Source organism: Lissotriton helveticus, chromosome 5_1, assembly GCF_964261635.1.
Source record: "Lissotriton helveticus chromosome 5_1, aLisHel1.1, whole genome shotgun sequence".
Classification (NCBI taxonomy): Eukaryota; Metazoa; Chordata; class Amphibia; order Caudata; family Salamandridae; genus Lissotriton; species Lissotriton helveticus.
In genome coordinates, this window is record NC_136065.1 from 1,789,841,119 (window position 1) to 1,789,853,185 (window position 12,067).

General features: G+C 51.2%; 1 protein-coding gene across 2 annotated transcripts in view; it reads right to left on the bottom strand.

The window, feature by feature from the left end:
• The window catches only part of TLK2 (tousled like kinase 2), a 1,564,653-nt gene that overhangs the window by 1,352,090 nt on the left and 200,496 nt on the right, over nucleotides 1–12,067 (bottom strand). The gene's annotated exons all lie outside the window — the stretch shown is intronic.

The following is a 12,067-nucleotide window of genomic DNA, read 5'->3' on the forward strand; positions in this document are numbered from 1 at the left end:
TGGCGGAGACCCGTTTGGGGCGGATATCCTTTTGGCATCGAGGCCGCCCTTGCGGGGACCCCCGGAGCTTGTAAAGTCCTACATTTGCGAACTGTTATTTCCGGGGGTCTTGGTGAGTGGCGATTGGGCTGATTCACGAAATGGCGGCCGACCCTCTGCAACGAGAATCACCCTGTGGCGGCGGGCCCGTGTTGCCTATTGGTGTGGGGAGCGGATCTGATGGACGTGAGCCGACGGTCAGAGATATCCTGGAAGCCCTGAGATCCCTACACGCTTCCCTGGCCCTGGGCGTCTCAGTGGGTCCGCCACGATCTGCCGCCATTTTGGGCGGCCGTTTCTTCTCGTCGTCCTCTTGTTTCGAAGACTTCATTGCCTCGCCCCCCTCGATTGACTTGAGTGTCTCCGCCACTGATCGAAGATCGTGTAGTGTGTCGGTGACTTTGGGGCGCCCTGCTTCTCAAGGTTCGGACCCCGGGGACCTGGATGCTGTACTGCGACCCTGTTTGACATTGTTGCCTGAAACTATTGGTGGACTGCTTCCTGTGCCTGCTTCGATGACTTTGCCTGTGTCTATAATTGGGGCCACATCGCCCGCTCCAGTGGCGCAACTGAACTCCTGTTTTTCATTGTTCGTGCTGCGATCTTTGATGCATCTATACTTTCTGGTTAGACTATTGCTCCCTTGTGGATTTATCTACCCCCCACGTAACTATGCTAGTCACCATTCCACTCGATTATATGCTGATTTCGTATTTAGTATGTGGTTTTACATTGCCATGTGGTGGGTGGGGTTTATCGTTCGAAAAGGTTGGGGGTGAAGTGTACGACTTCTGTTTGATTCCCGGTATACGACGTGGTAGCATAATTGTTTCTACTCGTAGAAAGGTGGGAGGTCCCCTTTTCCTCATGTTTTGTGGCACGTGATGGGGTGTCGTCCTGATCTGTTTTTGACTGTGCTTCTCTGGTTGGGCGGAGGGCTGCGGCCGCCCGTTCGGATTATAGTTCTTCTGCTCCTCCCTCCTGTCTTCTTTTTTCCGCTTTTGTTGCCTTTTTGTCTCTTTCTTCTTTCTTACTTCTCACTATATTTCGGGTTCTGGTTTAGGGCGACAGGCACGCTGTTTGAAGGGTGGGCCATAGCCTTCTACAGGGGTGCAGGGTGGGATGGGTGGGTTGGGCTCTATTTTTGTTTGTTTTCTGGTTCTATGGCCCTTTTGTATCTCTTTTTCATGAGGCCGCGTCTGTCCCGACCTCCTATGGTGTGTTTCGGGTGGGTGGTGTGGCGTCGTTATTCCTCCTGTTATGTTTCGGCTGTCTTTCTCCCCGATCGCCATAACCCCACTTGGGCCGCTACTCCTTTTGTCTCCTGTCTTCCCGCCACGGGGGGCCTGTGTTGGCGTGTCCTCTTCCTTTCGTTTTTCATGTTTTTTTTATTCTTTTTTTTATTTTTTTTTATTTAGTCTTCTCTCCGTTTTCCTTTCCCTTCCTCTTCCCCTTCCCCACTTCGTCCCTCCCCCCCCCCCTTTTCCCTTCCTGTGTCCCAGAGGTTACTATGACGGGCTGGTTTTGATGCATTGTTTTTCCGTTCCCTCTGTTCTGGCTTGGTAGTGTCTTGGGTGGCGGGCATGTTACGAGGATAATGCTCAGGGGCTGATTGTGTCCCGCTCATCCTGATTTCTTGAATGCATTGTATCGTTCCCCCGATAATTTGTCCCATGCCCACTTATTAATGTTGAGGTTGGTTTGGGATACCGGATACCTCCGTATTGCAAGTGAGCCTGTCATATGCCTTCTCCCCATATTATAAAATTAAGCCTTATTTACTCCTGTGTTTTAGCCCTTTGGTTTCTTATCTCCTCTCCCCTTCTACGATTGTACGGCCTCTGCTTTGTACTGATTGATTATGTGATATTTGCCTGGTGACTCCTGATTATTTTGCACATGGCGGCCGGCCGGCTTGGTTGTAGGCCTCGACTTGTCTTTCCTTTTGATGTCAATGAAGGTTTTCAAAAAAAAAAAAAGAAACCATCGCTTTACATAAATCATTTCCATTGAAGCCTACTGCACGTATCAGCTTCTGGCTAACTAATAAGGCTTTCATCTCAACGAAGTACTGTTTAGGCTCCTTCACTTGAAAACACTCCTTTAGGTGCTTTGTTAAAGGCATACATGCTCACACTTCCAGCATCAACTTACTTCATTTAAAGAATTCTAAAAAGTAACAATATACTGTGCTTTAATAAAAACATTCTTAAGTAAACTGTATAATGTCATCACAGCAAATGCTGCATTATTAAATGTCTCAAATAAATAACTAAAGACATATCTCCAGCACTTAAATACTTTTAGTTAGTCTTCGTGTTTAAAATTGGCAGCATATTTAATCAAGTATATTATTTTTAACATCCATGTTTTCAATGCCAGATATTGTGTATGTGTGTATTCATTCATCTATTTGCATGTGTCTGTGTGACTATACCTGCCTTTCCCTTTTGACTGTATGCATACATCAGCCTCTGTTGGTTGGGTGCATTTGTACATTTGTGAGAATGCATTGGGATATTTTCTGAGTGCATGAATTCAGGCACACAGTACAAGTTTGTTGTTACTACATCCAAGCTACATACAACATTAGAATAAAAAGAAAGCGCACCTAAAACAAGTCAGACCTACTGGTTTGACAATACTTGTTGATACTTCAAAACTAGTGGCACTACAATAGAGAGAATATGAGAGGAGAAACTAGAGATCAATTGAATCAAGAACATTGGTAGAATTAAAATTTCAAATCACGCATCGAAGCATACCTGGGGTCTCGCATCATAAACAAATACACTGAATTCTATGGAGTTGTGCAACAAAAATCTAAGACTGAAAAGCCTTCAGAAGTGGGAGCACTGTCAAAGAGGGAAGGCGCTACGATGCTTTGCCAGACGTGATGCTTAAAAAACTATCGTCCAGTCTTTCGGTTACCACTCCCAGCAAAAAGTTTGGAGCGACATATAAATAAAATCCGGAATCAAGAGAGAGAGAGAGGACCAGAAAGCTAGTCCTTATCCCCGGGGTAATATGTGATTTAATCAAAAAGAGACTAGCTCATATTATTTTAGTTTACAAAAAACAAGAAAAGACTCTGGTATGTTTCGTCATAGAGTGGGAACACCTGGTGAGTGTGTTCATAAAGCCCTCACCCACCAACCTAGTTGGTGGCATGCTTCATCATCGGGCCCACCCAGTAGCACCTAGCATGCCCCGGGTGTGCTTCAACGCCTGATTACAGCGGAGCTGGTATTTTGCTGAGTGTGCAGTGAAGATAGTTAAGAAAGTGATGTTAAAACGGCTTGGCGGGGGTCCCAGTACCCGAGGGTAGAATTAGACTTTAATACCTGGGCCTCCGTCAGCGGTTAAAAAATAAGGCTGGAAGATGTAAGAGGCGAGTTACGACCTCTCACATCCAATGGGTCAACATGTTTCAGCCAGTGCCTTATGACTATGCTGGCTTTCTTCAGGACCTAAAATAAAAGGGGTGAGTGTAAGTAAACTAGTGGGAGTGTGGTTTAGACTATGTGTCTACACGCCCTAAAGTGTATCTATGTGTGAGAGGGGGATTCCCTTCTCAAGACCACGCTAGTTTTTGCTCAGTCTGACCTCAAGGTTGGGAGGTGGCAAGGGCTTGACCAGCTTTTTTGGGCAGAGCCTGCTCTGGACCTGTAGTGCCTCCTTCGCATACCGGTGACGGAGGCCCAGGTATTAAAGTCTAAATCTACCCTCGGGTACTGGGACCCCCGCCAAGCCGTTTTAACATCACTTTCTTAACTATCTTCACTGCACACTCAGCAAAATACCAGCTCCGCTGTAATCAGGCGTTGAAGCACACCCGGGGCACGCTAGGTGCTACTGGGTGGGCCCGATGATGAAGCATGCCACCAACTAGGTTGGTGGGTGAGGGCTTTATGAACACACTCACCAGGTGTTCCCACTCTATGACGAAACATACCAGAGTCTTTTCTTGTTTTTTGTAAACTAAAATAATATGAGCTAGTCTCTTTTTGATTAAATCACATATAAATAAAATCCTCACCGAATTTATCAAGGATCATCAATTGCTCCTTGTTCGCCAGTCAGGTTTTCTGGTCCATCATAGTACTGAGTTGGTGATGCTCACCGTACTAGATGAGCTTAGACTGGGGGCTAACAAGAACAAGTTCTCCGTGTTGATTTTGCTGGACCTTACAGCAGCATTCAATATGGTGGAACATCAAGTGCTTATGAAACGGTTAATGGAATACGGGATTACGGAGTCCGCACTTCTGTGGATTTTTTCGTTCATGAATGACCGGTCACAGAGGGTGCAGATCGCAATCCTCTGATCGCAGCATTAGCACAGTTGGATTGCCATCTGTTTAACTATGCGGATGACACCCAGCTGGTCTTATGGACTGAGAATTCGAGGCAGGCGCAGTTGAACGTGCATTATATTCACAGGTTCTTTGTGAATTGGAAGACAGCTAACTCTCTGAAAGAGAATCCAGACAAAGCCGAGGTCCTGGCAATCACCACTAAGGGAAATCTTGGGATGGATGGTTTTTGATACCAGGAGTTAGGCCGGGTCCCTGAATCCGTGCCAGCTGTGAAAAGCCTTGGTATCAAGCTGGATAGTAACTGGTCAACGGCTGAGCAGGTTGTGCAGGCCTTAGGCAGCTCTGGAAATTGGTTCCTCTGCTTTCTTTTACAATGATGGGAACAGTGGTGGCTGCACTGACTGTCACGGTTGGACTATGGCAATGCCTTGTACATCGGGTTCCCTGATAAGCTACTGGGTTAACTTCGAGTACTTACATGACTTTCTCGTCATGGACTCTTTTTCTGCTCTAACAAACAACTCTGTGCAGTGTCTAGCTAATGCTACTGACCCTCTGAATAGCAAGACTTCACAAAACACTCAAAAATACTTATTAAATTCCAGAAAGTGATTTAACTTTCAAAACAATTATCTGATTCTCATACAGAGAAATACTAAACATCAAATTACAAATCCACACAGAGTGCAAGACTCCTTTAGCCACTTCTGAGCTAGAAATCTTAAGTACACAGAGGGTACCATTTATCTGTGAGACATGAGTTAGCCGCTCAGACTACTCAGGGGTCCTTATAAAGTAATAGAGCAGCAGAGGGAGATATGAGAAGAGGGAGAATATTTGCTCAGAAGCAAAGGAGATCAGTACGGCATAGTTCATAGCAATCGTAGCAGTTGAGGTGGAGAGAAGACACCTGACACTATTCCCATCATGGAACCAGGTCAGCAATAACAGGAAGGACATATTTTGTGACCTGCTGCACAAAATGTAGCTCACTACATCCCTTCAGATGGTAAAAGTTAATTCATTAGAAAGAACAGATGCAGCACTAGAGAACACAGTCAAAGCAGGAGGAGGTGGGGAGTAAGAGGCAGCATGGAGGACACGACAAAAACGTGAGACTTGCAAGTAGTTACGGAAGGAGAGAATGTACAACAGCCTACAATGTTTGCATGGCAGTTGGAGAGAGAATAAAAAAGGGTACACACATAAAGAGGCGTTTCTACTAGAGGTGCTACAGGATCCACAGAAGCACCTAACAAGAAAACATTGAAGTTAGTTACAAGGCCATATGTGGAAGAAAATTGGGCCCGGAGACAGGCACGACTGAGGCCTGGTTGCATTTCCCATTTCCTTCTTCCTTTCACTAGTCACCGTCTGCACTCCTTTATCCCTCCAGGTCTTACCCCTCTTTATCTAGCTACATATGACACATTACCTCTTTCATGTACCTCTTCACCTTATTATGTTTCCCCTTCATACTATTAGAGGCCGAGGGAATGGGATCTGTTTGCACTATTTTTCACCCAGCCTTCTTCCATCCTCATTACTTTGAAAGCATACATCAGGAGCCACTACACTCCTTGTAAGTATTAATGCTTAGCAGGTTCCTGGTAAGCACAATAATGGTACATATTGAATGTCCCTATTGAGCGGATAGTGAGTTAGAGAAAATGTTTTACTCTATAGATGTGGTTTCATGCTTTGGAATATCTTGAGATTAAAAATACAACCCCATTTCCTCAAACACAAAAAAGCAATCGGTGGTGGTGTTCTGGAAACAGCTTAAGTTGCGCAGTGTATTTTAAAGCACAAGTTACTACTTGTGTAACGATATATCTGTAAGAGAAATTAGTTAGTGATAGATTCCTTACCTTAGAATATCCCCAGGCGTCAGACTGGATCCGGAAATTTTTGCGTAGCAGTACAGTTGCGCGTCGGTAGGCGTCGTCTGCAGCTCCGCGTCAGTCGTCGGCGTCGTGGGCGCCGTGATGACGTCGTCGGAGTACTTAGACACCGCTTCCGCGTGCTGACGTCAGTTCTTAGACACAGCTTTTCCGCGCCAGAAACGCAGAGCCATGCTAAAAACCAACACTGGTGCCATTGAAACTAGGGCCCTGAAGGGGATGACCTTAACCCTAGATATCGGTTCGCACAACAGGGAGGATGGGTAGGTCGGTAAGGAATCTATCACTAACTAATGTCTCTTACAGATATATCGTTACACAAGTAGTAACTTGTGCATCTGAAAGAGACACGTTAGTGATAGATTCCATACCTTAGAATAGATACCCCAGCAATACCAACCCCGGAGGTGGGTCTGCGAACCAATAATCACACCAGAAAGTCCCGGAGGACGGAACGGCCAAAGAAGCCATCCCTCCGGACTTGACTGTCCAGGCAATAGTATCTTGCAAACGTGTGCAGCGAGGCCCACGTAGCTGCCTGGCAAATGTCCTGCAAGGGCACTCCCCGGCCCAGGGCAGTTGTAGTCGCCGTGGCCCGAGTGGAATGAGCCCTTAAACCAACAGGGGGCTCCTTTTTAGCCAAGGAGTAACATGCCTGGATAAACAAGATGATCCACCGAGAGATGGTCCGCTTGTGCACCGCTTTACCCTTCTTAGCGCCCACGTAACCAACAAAGAGTTGGTCATCCACCCGGAACTGACGTGTGCGATCCAGATAGTAAGAGAGCGCACGTTTAGGGTCCAGACGGTGGAGCCTCTCTTCCTCTTTCGAGGGATGCGGAAAGAAGGTGGACAAGGTAATAGACTGCCCGATGTGGAAGGCTGTGACAACCTTGGGCAGGAAAGAGGGTCTTGTTCGCAACACAACCTTGTCCGGATGGACAGAGAGGAAAGGAGGTGTGGAAGAAAGAGCCTGGAGCTCACTCACTTTCCTGGCAGAGGTGATGGCAACCAGGAAGGCAGTCTTCAAAGTTAGAAGATGGAGAGGACAGTTATGGAGTGGCTCAAAGGGAGCACACATTAGGTAAGTAAGTACAAGCTTTAAGTCCCACTGGGGCATCACGAAAGGTACAGGAGGAAACATGTGAGTGATGCCCTTCAGAAAACGAGTTACAATAGTGGACTTGAACAAAGAAGGTTGATCAGGCAGCATTAGAAAGGCTGAAAGGGCAGAAAGGTAGCCCTTGATAGTGCCCAGAGCAGAGCCCTGCTGGGCAGGAGAGAGAAGGAAGAGAAGAACCTCAGAAAGAGGGGCAGAAAGTGGATCCACAGCCTTTGCTGTGCACCATGCCACAAAAACTTATTCCACCTGCAGGCGTATACCGATTTTGTGAAGGGACGCCTGGCTGCCAGAATGACATTACAGACTTCAGGAGGCAAGTCAAATGGCCTCCACTGTCGCCGCTCAATCTCCAAGCATGGAGGTGGAGACTGGAGAGGTTCGGGCGGAGGACCGTCCCCTGCTGCTGCGACAGAAGGTACTCCTATAGAGGCAGACGAACCGGGGGATCGACTGACATACTGAGTAGCTCGGGATACCAGTACCTTTGTGCCCAGTCCGGAGCCCCAAGGATGACTTGAGCCCGGTCGCGCTTGATCTTCTTCAGCACTCTGGGCAGAAATGATATAGGCGGAAAGGCGTACAACAGACCGCAACTCCACTCGCGACGAAAAGCGTCTCCGAGCGAGTGCCGCCTTGGAAATTCCAACGCGCAGAACTGATGACATTGCCCATTCTCTTCTGTGGCGAATAGATCTAACCAAGGCTCTCCCCACTGCTGAAAGAGGCCTTGCGCCACGTCTGAGTTCAGACGCCATTCGTGATCCATCATGTAACGACGGCTGAGCTTGTCCGCCATGGCGTTCAGAGAACATGCCAGATGTTGAACCACCAGGGTCACGCCCTGATGTTCCAGCCACTGCCAGAGGCGCAGAGCCTCCTGGCAAAGGGTCCACGACCCCACCCCGCCCTGTTTGTTGCAGTACCACATGGCGGTGGTGTTGTCCGTGAACACCTGCACTACACTCCCCCGGACACAGGGGAGGAATGCCTTCAGTGCTAGACGAATCGCCCGCAGCTCCAAAAGGTTGATATGGAGCCGGGACTCCGCCGGAGACCAGAGGCCTCTGATCTCCGCCTCTCCCATGTGGCCTCCCCAGCCCTGGAGGGACGCGTCCGTCACAACAACGTGCTCCGGGTGGGGAAGGGAGAGGGATCTGCCGCTGACCCAATCACGGTCCGTGAGCCACCACTGCAGCTGTCTTGCAGTGCCCTCCGAGATCAGGACATGGTTGGAGAGGCTTGCCCTGCTGCTGGGCCCACTGAAACTTCAGGTCCCACTGCAGAGCCCGCATCCGCCACCAGGCGTGAGGCACCAGAAGAATGCAGGAGGCCATCAGCCCCAGAAGCCGCAGCGTCAACCTGACCGAGATCCGGGATAAAGGCTGAAAGAGTGGATAAACCCAAAACTGCGCCGAGTCGAGAACCGCTCCGATGAAGAGGAGCTTCCGAGAGGGACACAGGTGTGACTCCGGCACATTGATGGAGAACACCAGCTGGTGCAGGAGGTCGGCCGTAGTCTGGAAGTGGCTGACGACTGTCTGGGGCGAGCCCGCCTTCAACAACCAGTCGTCGAGGTAGGGGAAGACTGAAACCCCTAACCTGCGCAGATGAGCTGCGACCACCGCCATCACCTTTGTGAACACCCGTGGGGCGCTGGTAAGGCAGAAGGGGAGCACGGTAAACTGAAAGTGCTCGTGGCCAACCGTGAACCGCAGGTAGCGCCATCGGGCCGGCAGGACGGGGATGTGGAAATAAGCGTCCTGCAAGTCCAACGCTACCATCCAGTCTCCTGGGTCCAGGGCAGCTAAGACCTGAGCCAGTGTCAGCATTTTGAACTTCTCCTTCCGGAGGAAGCCGTTGACGTCCCGTAGGTCCAAGATAGGGCGCAGGCCCCCTTTGCCCTTCTTGGGTACCAGAAAGTAGTGGGGGTAGCAACCACACCCTACTTCTGGCCCAGGAACGTGCTCGATGGCCCCCTTGGCCAAGAGGGACAAAACTTCCTCCTGCAGAAGTCGCAAATGATCCCCAGATACACGGTGGTATTGCGGTGGCATGGCTGGAGGAGTCGCCTCGAAGGGGAGGGAGTAGCCCCTTCGGACAATTTGCAGCACCCACCTGTCCGAAGTGACAGTGCGCCAGTGGAGGAGGTGATGGCGATCCCTGCCCCCCACTAGCGTCACATGGGCCTGAAAGCACGGACTAGGAGGGTTTTGAGGCGGATGCTGCGGGGGAGGGTGTGGACTGGCCTCGCTGTTGTCCCCGACCGCCTCCACGGCGGTTTCCACGGCCGCCACCGCGTTGGATGTTAGACTGCGGTGCGTGGCTGGCAGCACGTGTGGGGGCGCCCCTTCCTTGGCCACGAAAGGAGCAAAAGGCACCCGTTTGCTGGCGCGGGGCCGAGAGGCCTAAGGACCTGGCCGTAGCCCTGGAGTCCTTAAAGCGCGCAAGCGCATGGTCTGCCATGTCGCCAAAAAGGCGACGGCCATCAAACCATGAGTGTATTCTGGACATCGGCCGAGAAGTTGGCGGACCTCAACCAGGCGTGGCGACGAATCGCCACCGTCGTTGCCATCGCTCTGCCCAGTGAGTCGGTGGTATCCAGCCCACACCGGATAGAATACCACGCTGCATCTCGGCCCTCCACAAGGGTCTGGCCGAGTTTAGCCCGTACCTCCAACTGGCATTCTGGCAGCACGTCCGCGACCGTATCCCACAGAGAGTGGGTGTATTGGCCCAAGAGGCATGCGGTGTTGGAAGACCGCAGTCCCAGACTTAGGGAGGAGAATACCCTTTTGCCGTATTGCTCATACCTCTTGGATTCCCTGTCAGGCGGAGCAGACGGGAATGCGGTCTGGGAATTGGAAGCCTGGATAACCAGGCTCTCAGGGGTGGGGTGGGTAGACAGAAAACAAGGGTCGCCCGGGGCCAGGCTGTGGCGTCTGGCCACGTTCCTATCTACAGGCGAACCTGTAGCGGGCCTGGACCAAGTGCCCAAAAGAATGTCGGTTAGGGCCTCATTAAACGGCAGCAGAGGCTCAGCCGAGCTTGACTGTGGTTTAAGGACCTCAGTGAGGAGGTCAGTCCTCACGGCAGCGACGGGGAGCTCAAGGCCCAAGGCCTTGGCCGCCCGCGTCAACACCACACTGTAGGTTGCCCCCTCCTCCGTAGCCACGGTAGGAGGTGAGACAAAACCAGTGTCTGGCGAGGTTTCCAGACCACTGGCATCCCCAAGTCCACCTGTCCAGTCCTCCTGGGACTGACACTCACGTGTCAGAGGGTCCTCAGACCCCTCCCAATACTCATCACCCATCTCCTGAAATTCAGGGGTGTCAAAGGATGGGGCCGGTTCATTGAAGTAAAACTCTCCAAACGGCGTCGAGAGCGGCGCCCAGCGGCCGGAGCGGCCCAGCGCCGGAGGGGACACCTGAGGGACCGGCGCCGGTAAGGTCATTAGGTCAACCGGCGACAACCCGGTTTCAGAAGCGGATCCAGCGGGGCCCCTGCGGCGCCCCTGCGGCACCGGGCCCGAAGACACACCGGCGGCGAAGCACCCGCTGGCGTCGGGGCCGAAGCACCCGACCCGCTAGGGCCCCCAGACGGGTCCGCTGGGCCCGAAGGCGCCGCGGAGGCCGTTGGAGGAGTGAGGGACCTCATGATCATGAGGAAACGCTCGATCTCCTCCGGCGTCGCGTGCGGTCCAGGGACCGGAGGGTGTGGGACCAGACGTGACGCCCGCGACTCCGACGAAGCCGCGCGGGCGGTGTCACCCAAACCCCCGGCTGCGTCGGGGGGAGTCGGAAGAGCGATGACGTCTCTTCAACTTCTTGTGCTTACCTGACGACTTCGAACCTGAGGAGTGATGTCGACTCCCGGAGCTATAATGACTCCGCTCCCGCGACCTGTCCCTCGACCACCGTCCGGACCGGGACATTTCGCAGCACGGGGCCGACTGCCGGAGTTCGAATCGTTTGCGGGACCGCTCCCGCCTAGCTTTCAAAGTTAGGGCCCGGCAGTCGGAGCAGGTCTGGACGTCTTAGTCGACGCCGAGACAGTGGAGACACCGGCGGTAACCGACATTAGGCGGTCGCAGTCCTCACAGGGCTTAAAACCTGGCATCCCTACCGGCACCGTACGGAGTCGAAGCCTTGAAAGATGATCAAAATAGATCGTAAAAAGTTCCGTCAAAAATTGACTAAGGTACCACTTTTTCCGGATCTGCGCTGCTGGCGCGAAAGAAGAACTGACGTCAGCACGCGGAGGCGGCGTCTAAGTACTCCGACGACGGACGCGGAGCTGCACACGACGCCTACCGAAGTGCAAGGGTACTGCTACGCAAAAATTTCCGGATCCAGTCTGACGCCTGGGGATATTCTAAGGTAAGGAATCTAATACTAACGTGTCTCTTTCAGATACAGTACTACTGGAAATGAAATATGGAAAAACAACAGAAGACTGATTAAACTTTGATGATTGAGCAGCAGCCAAAACTCAAAAGAACGCTCTTTTGAGGTGGAAGTTTAACAGACCCTAACTGAATTGACTGAGAGGCCTTACTACAGAAGCATTTTTGTAGAGGATATGGACTACGTAGTCATTTGACCTGCCCGCATTTGTCAACACATAAAATATTACTGAGTAAATCACAGCAATTTCCTCCATATCAGAGATTTACGTAGAGGCTG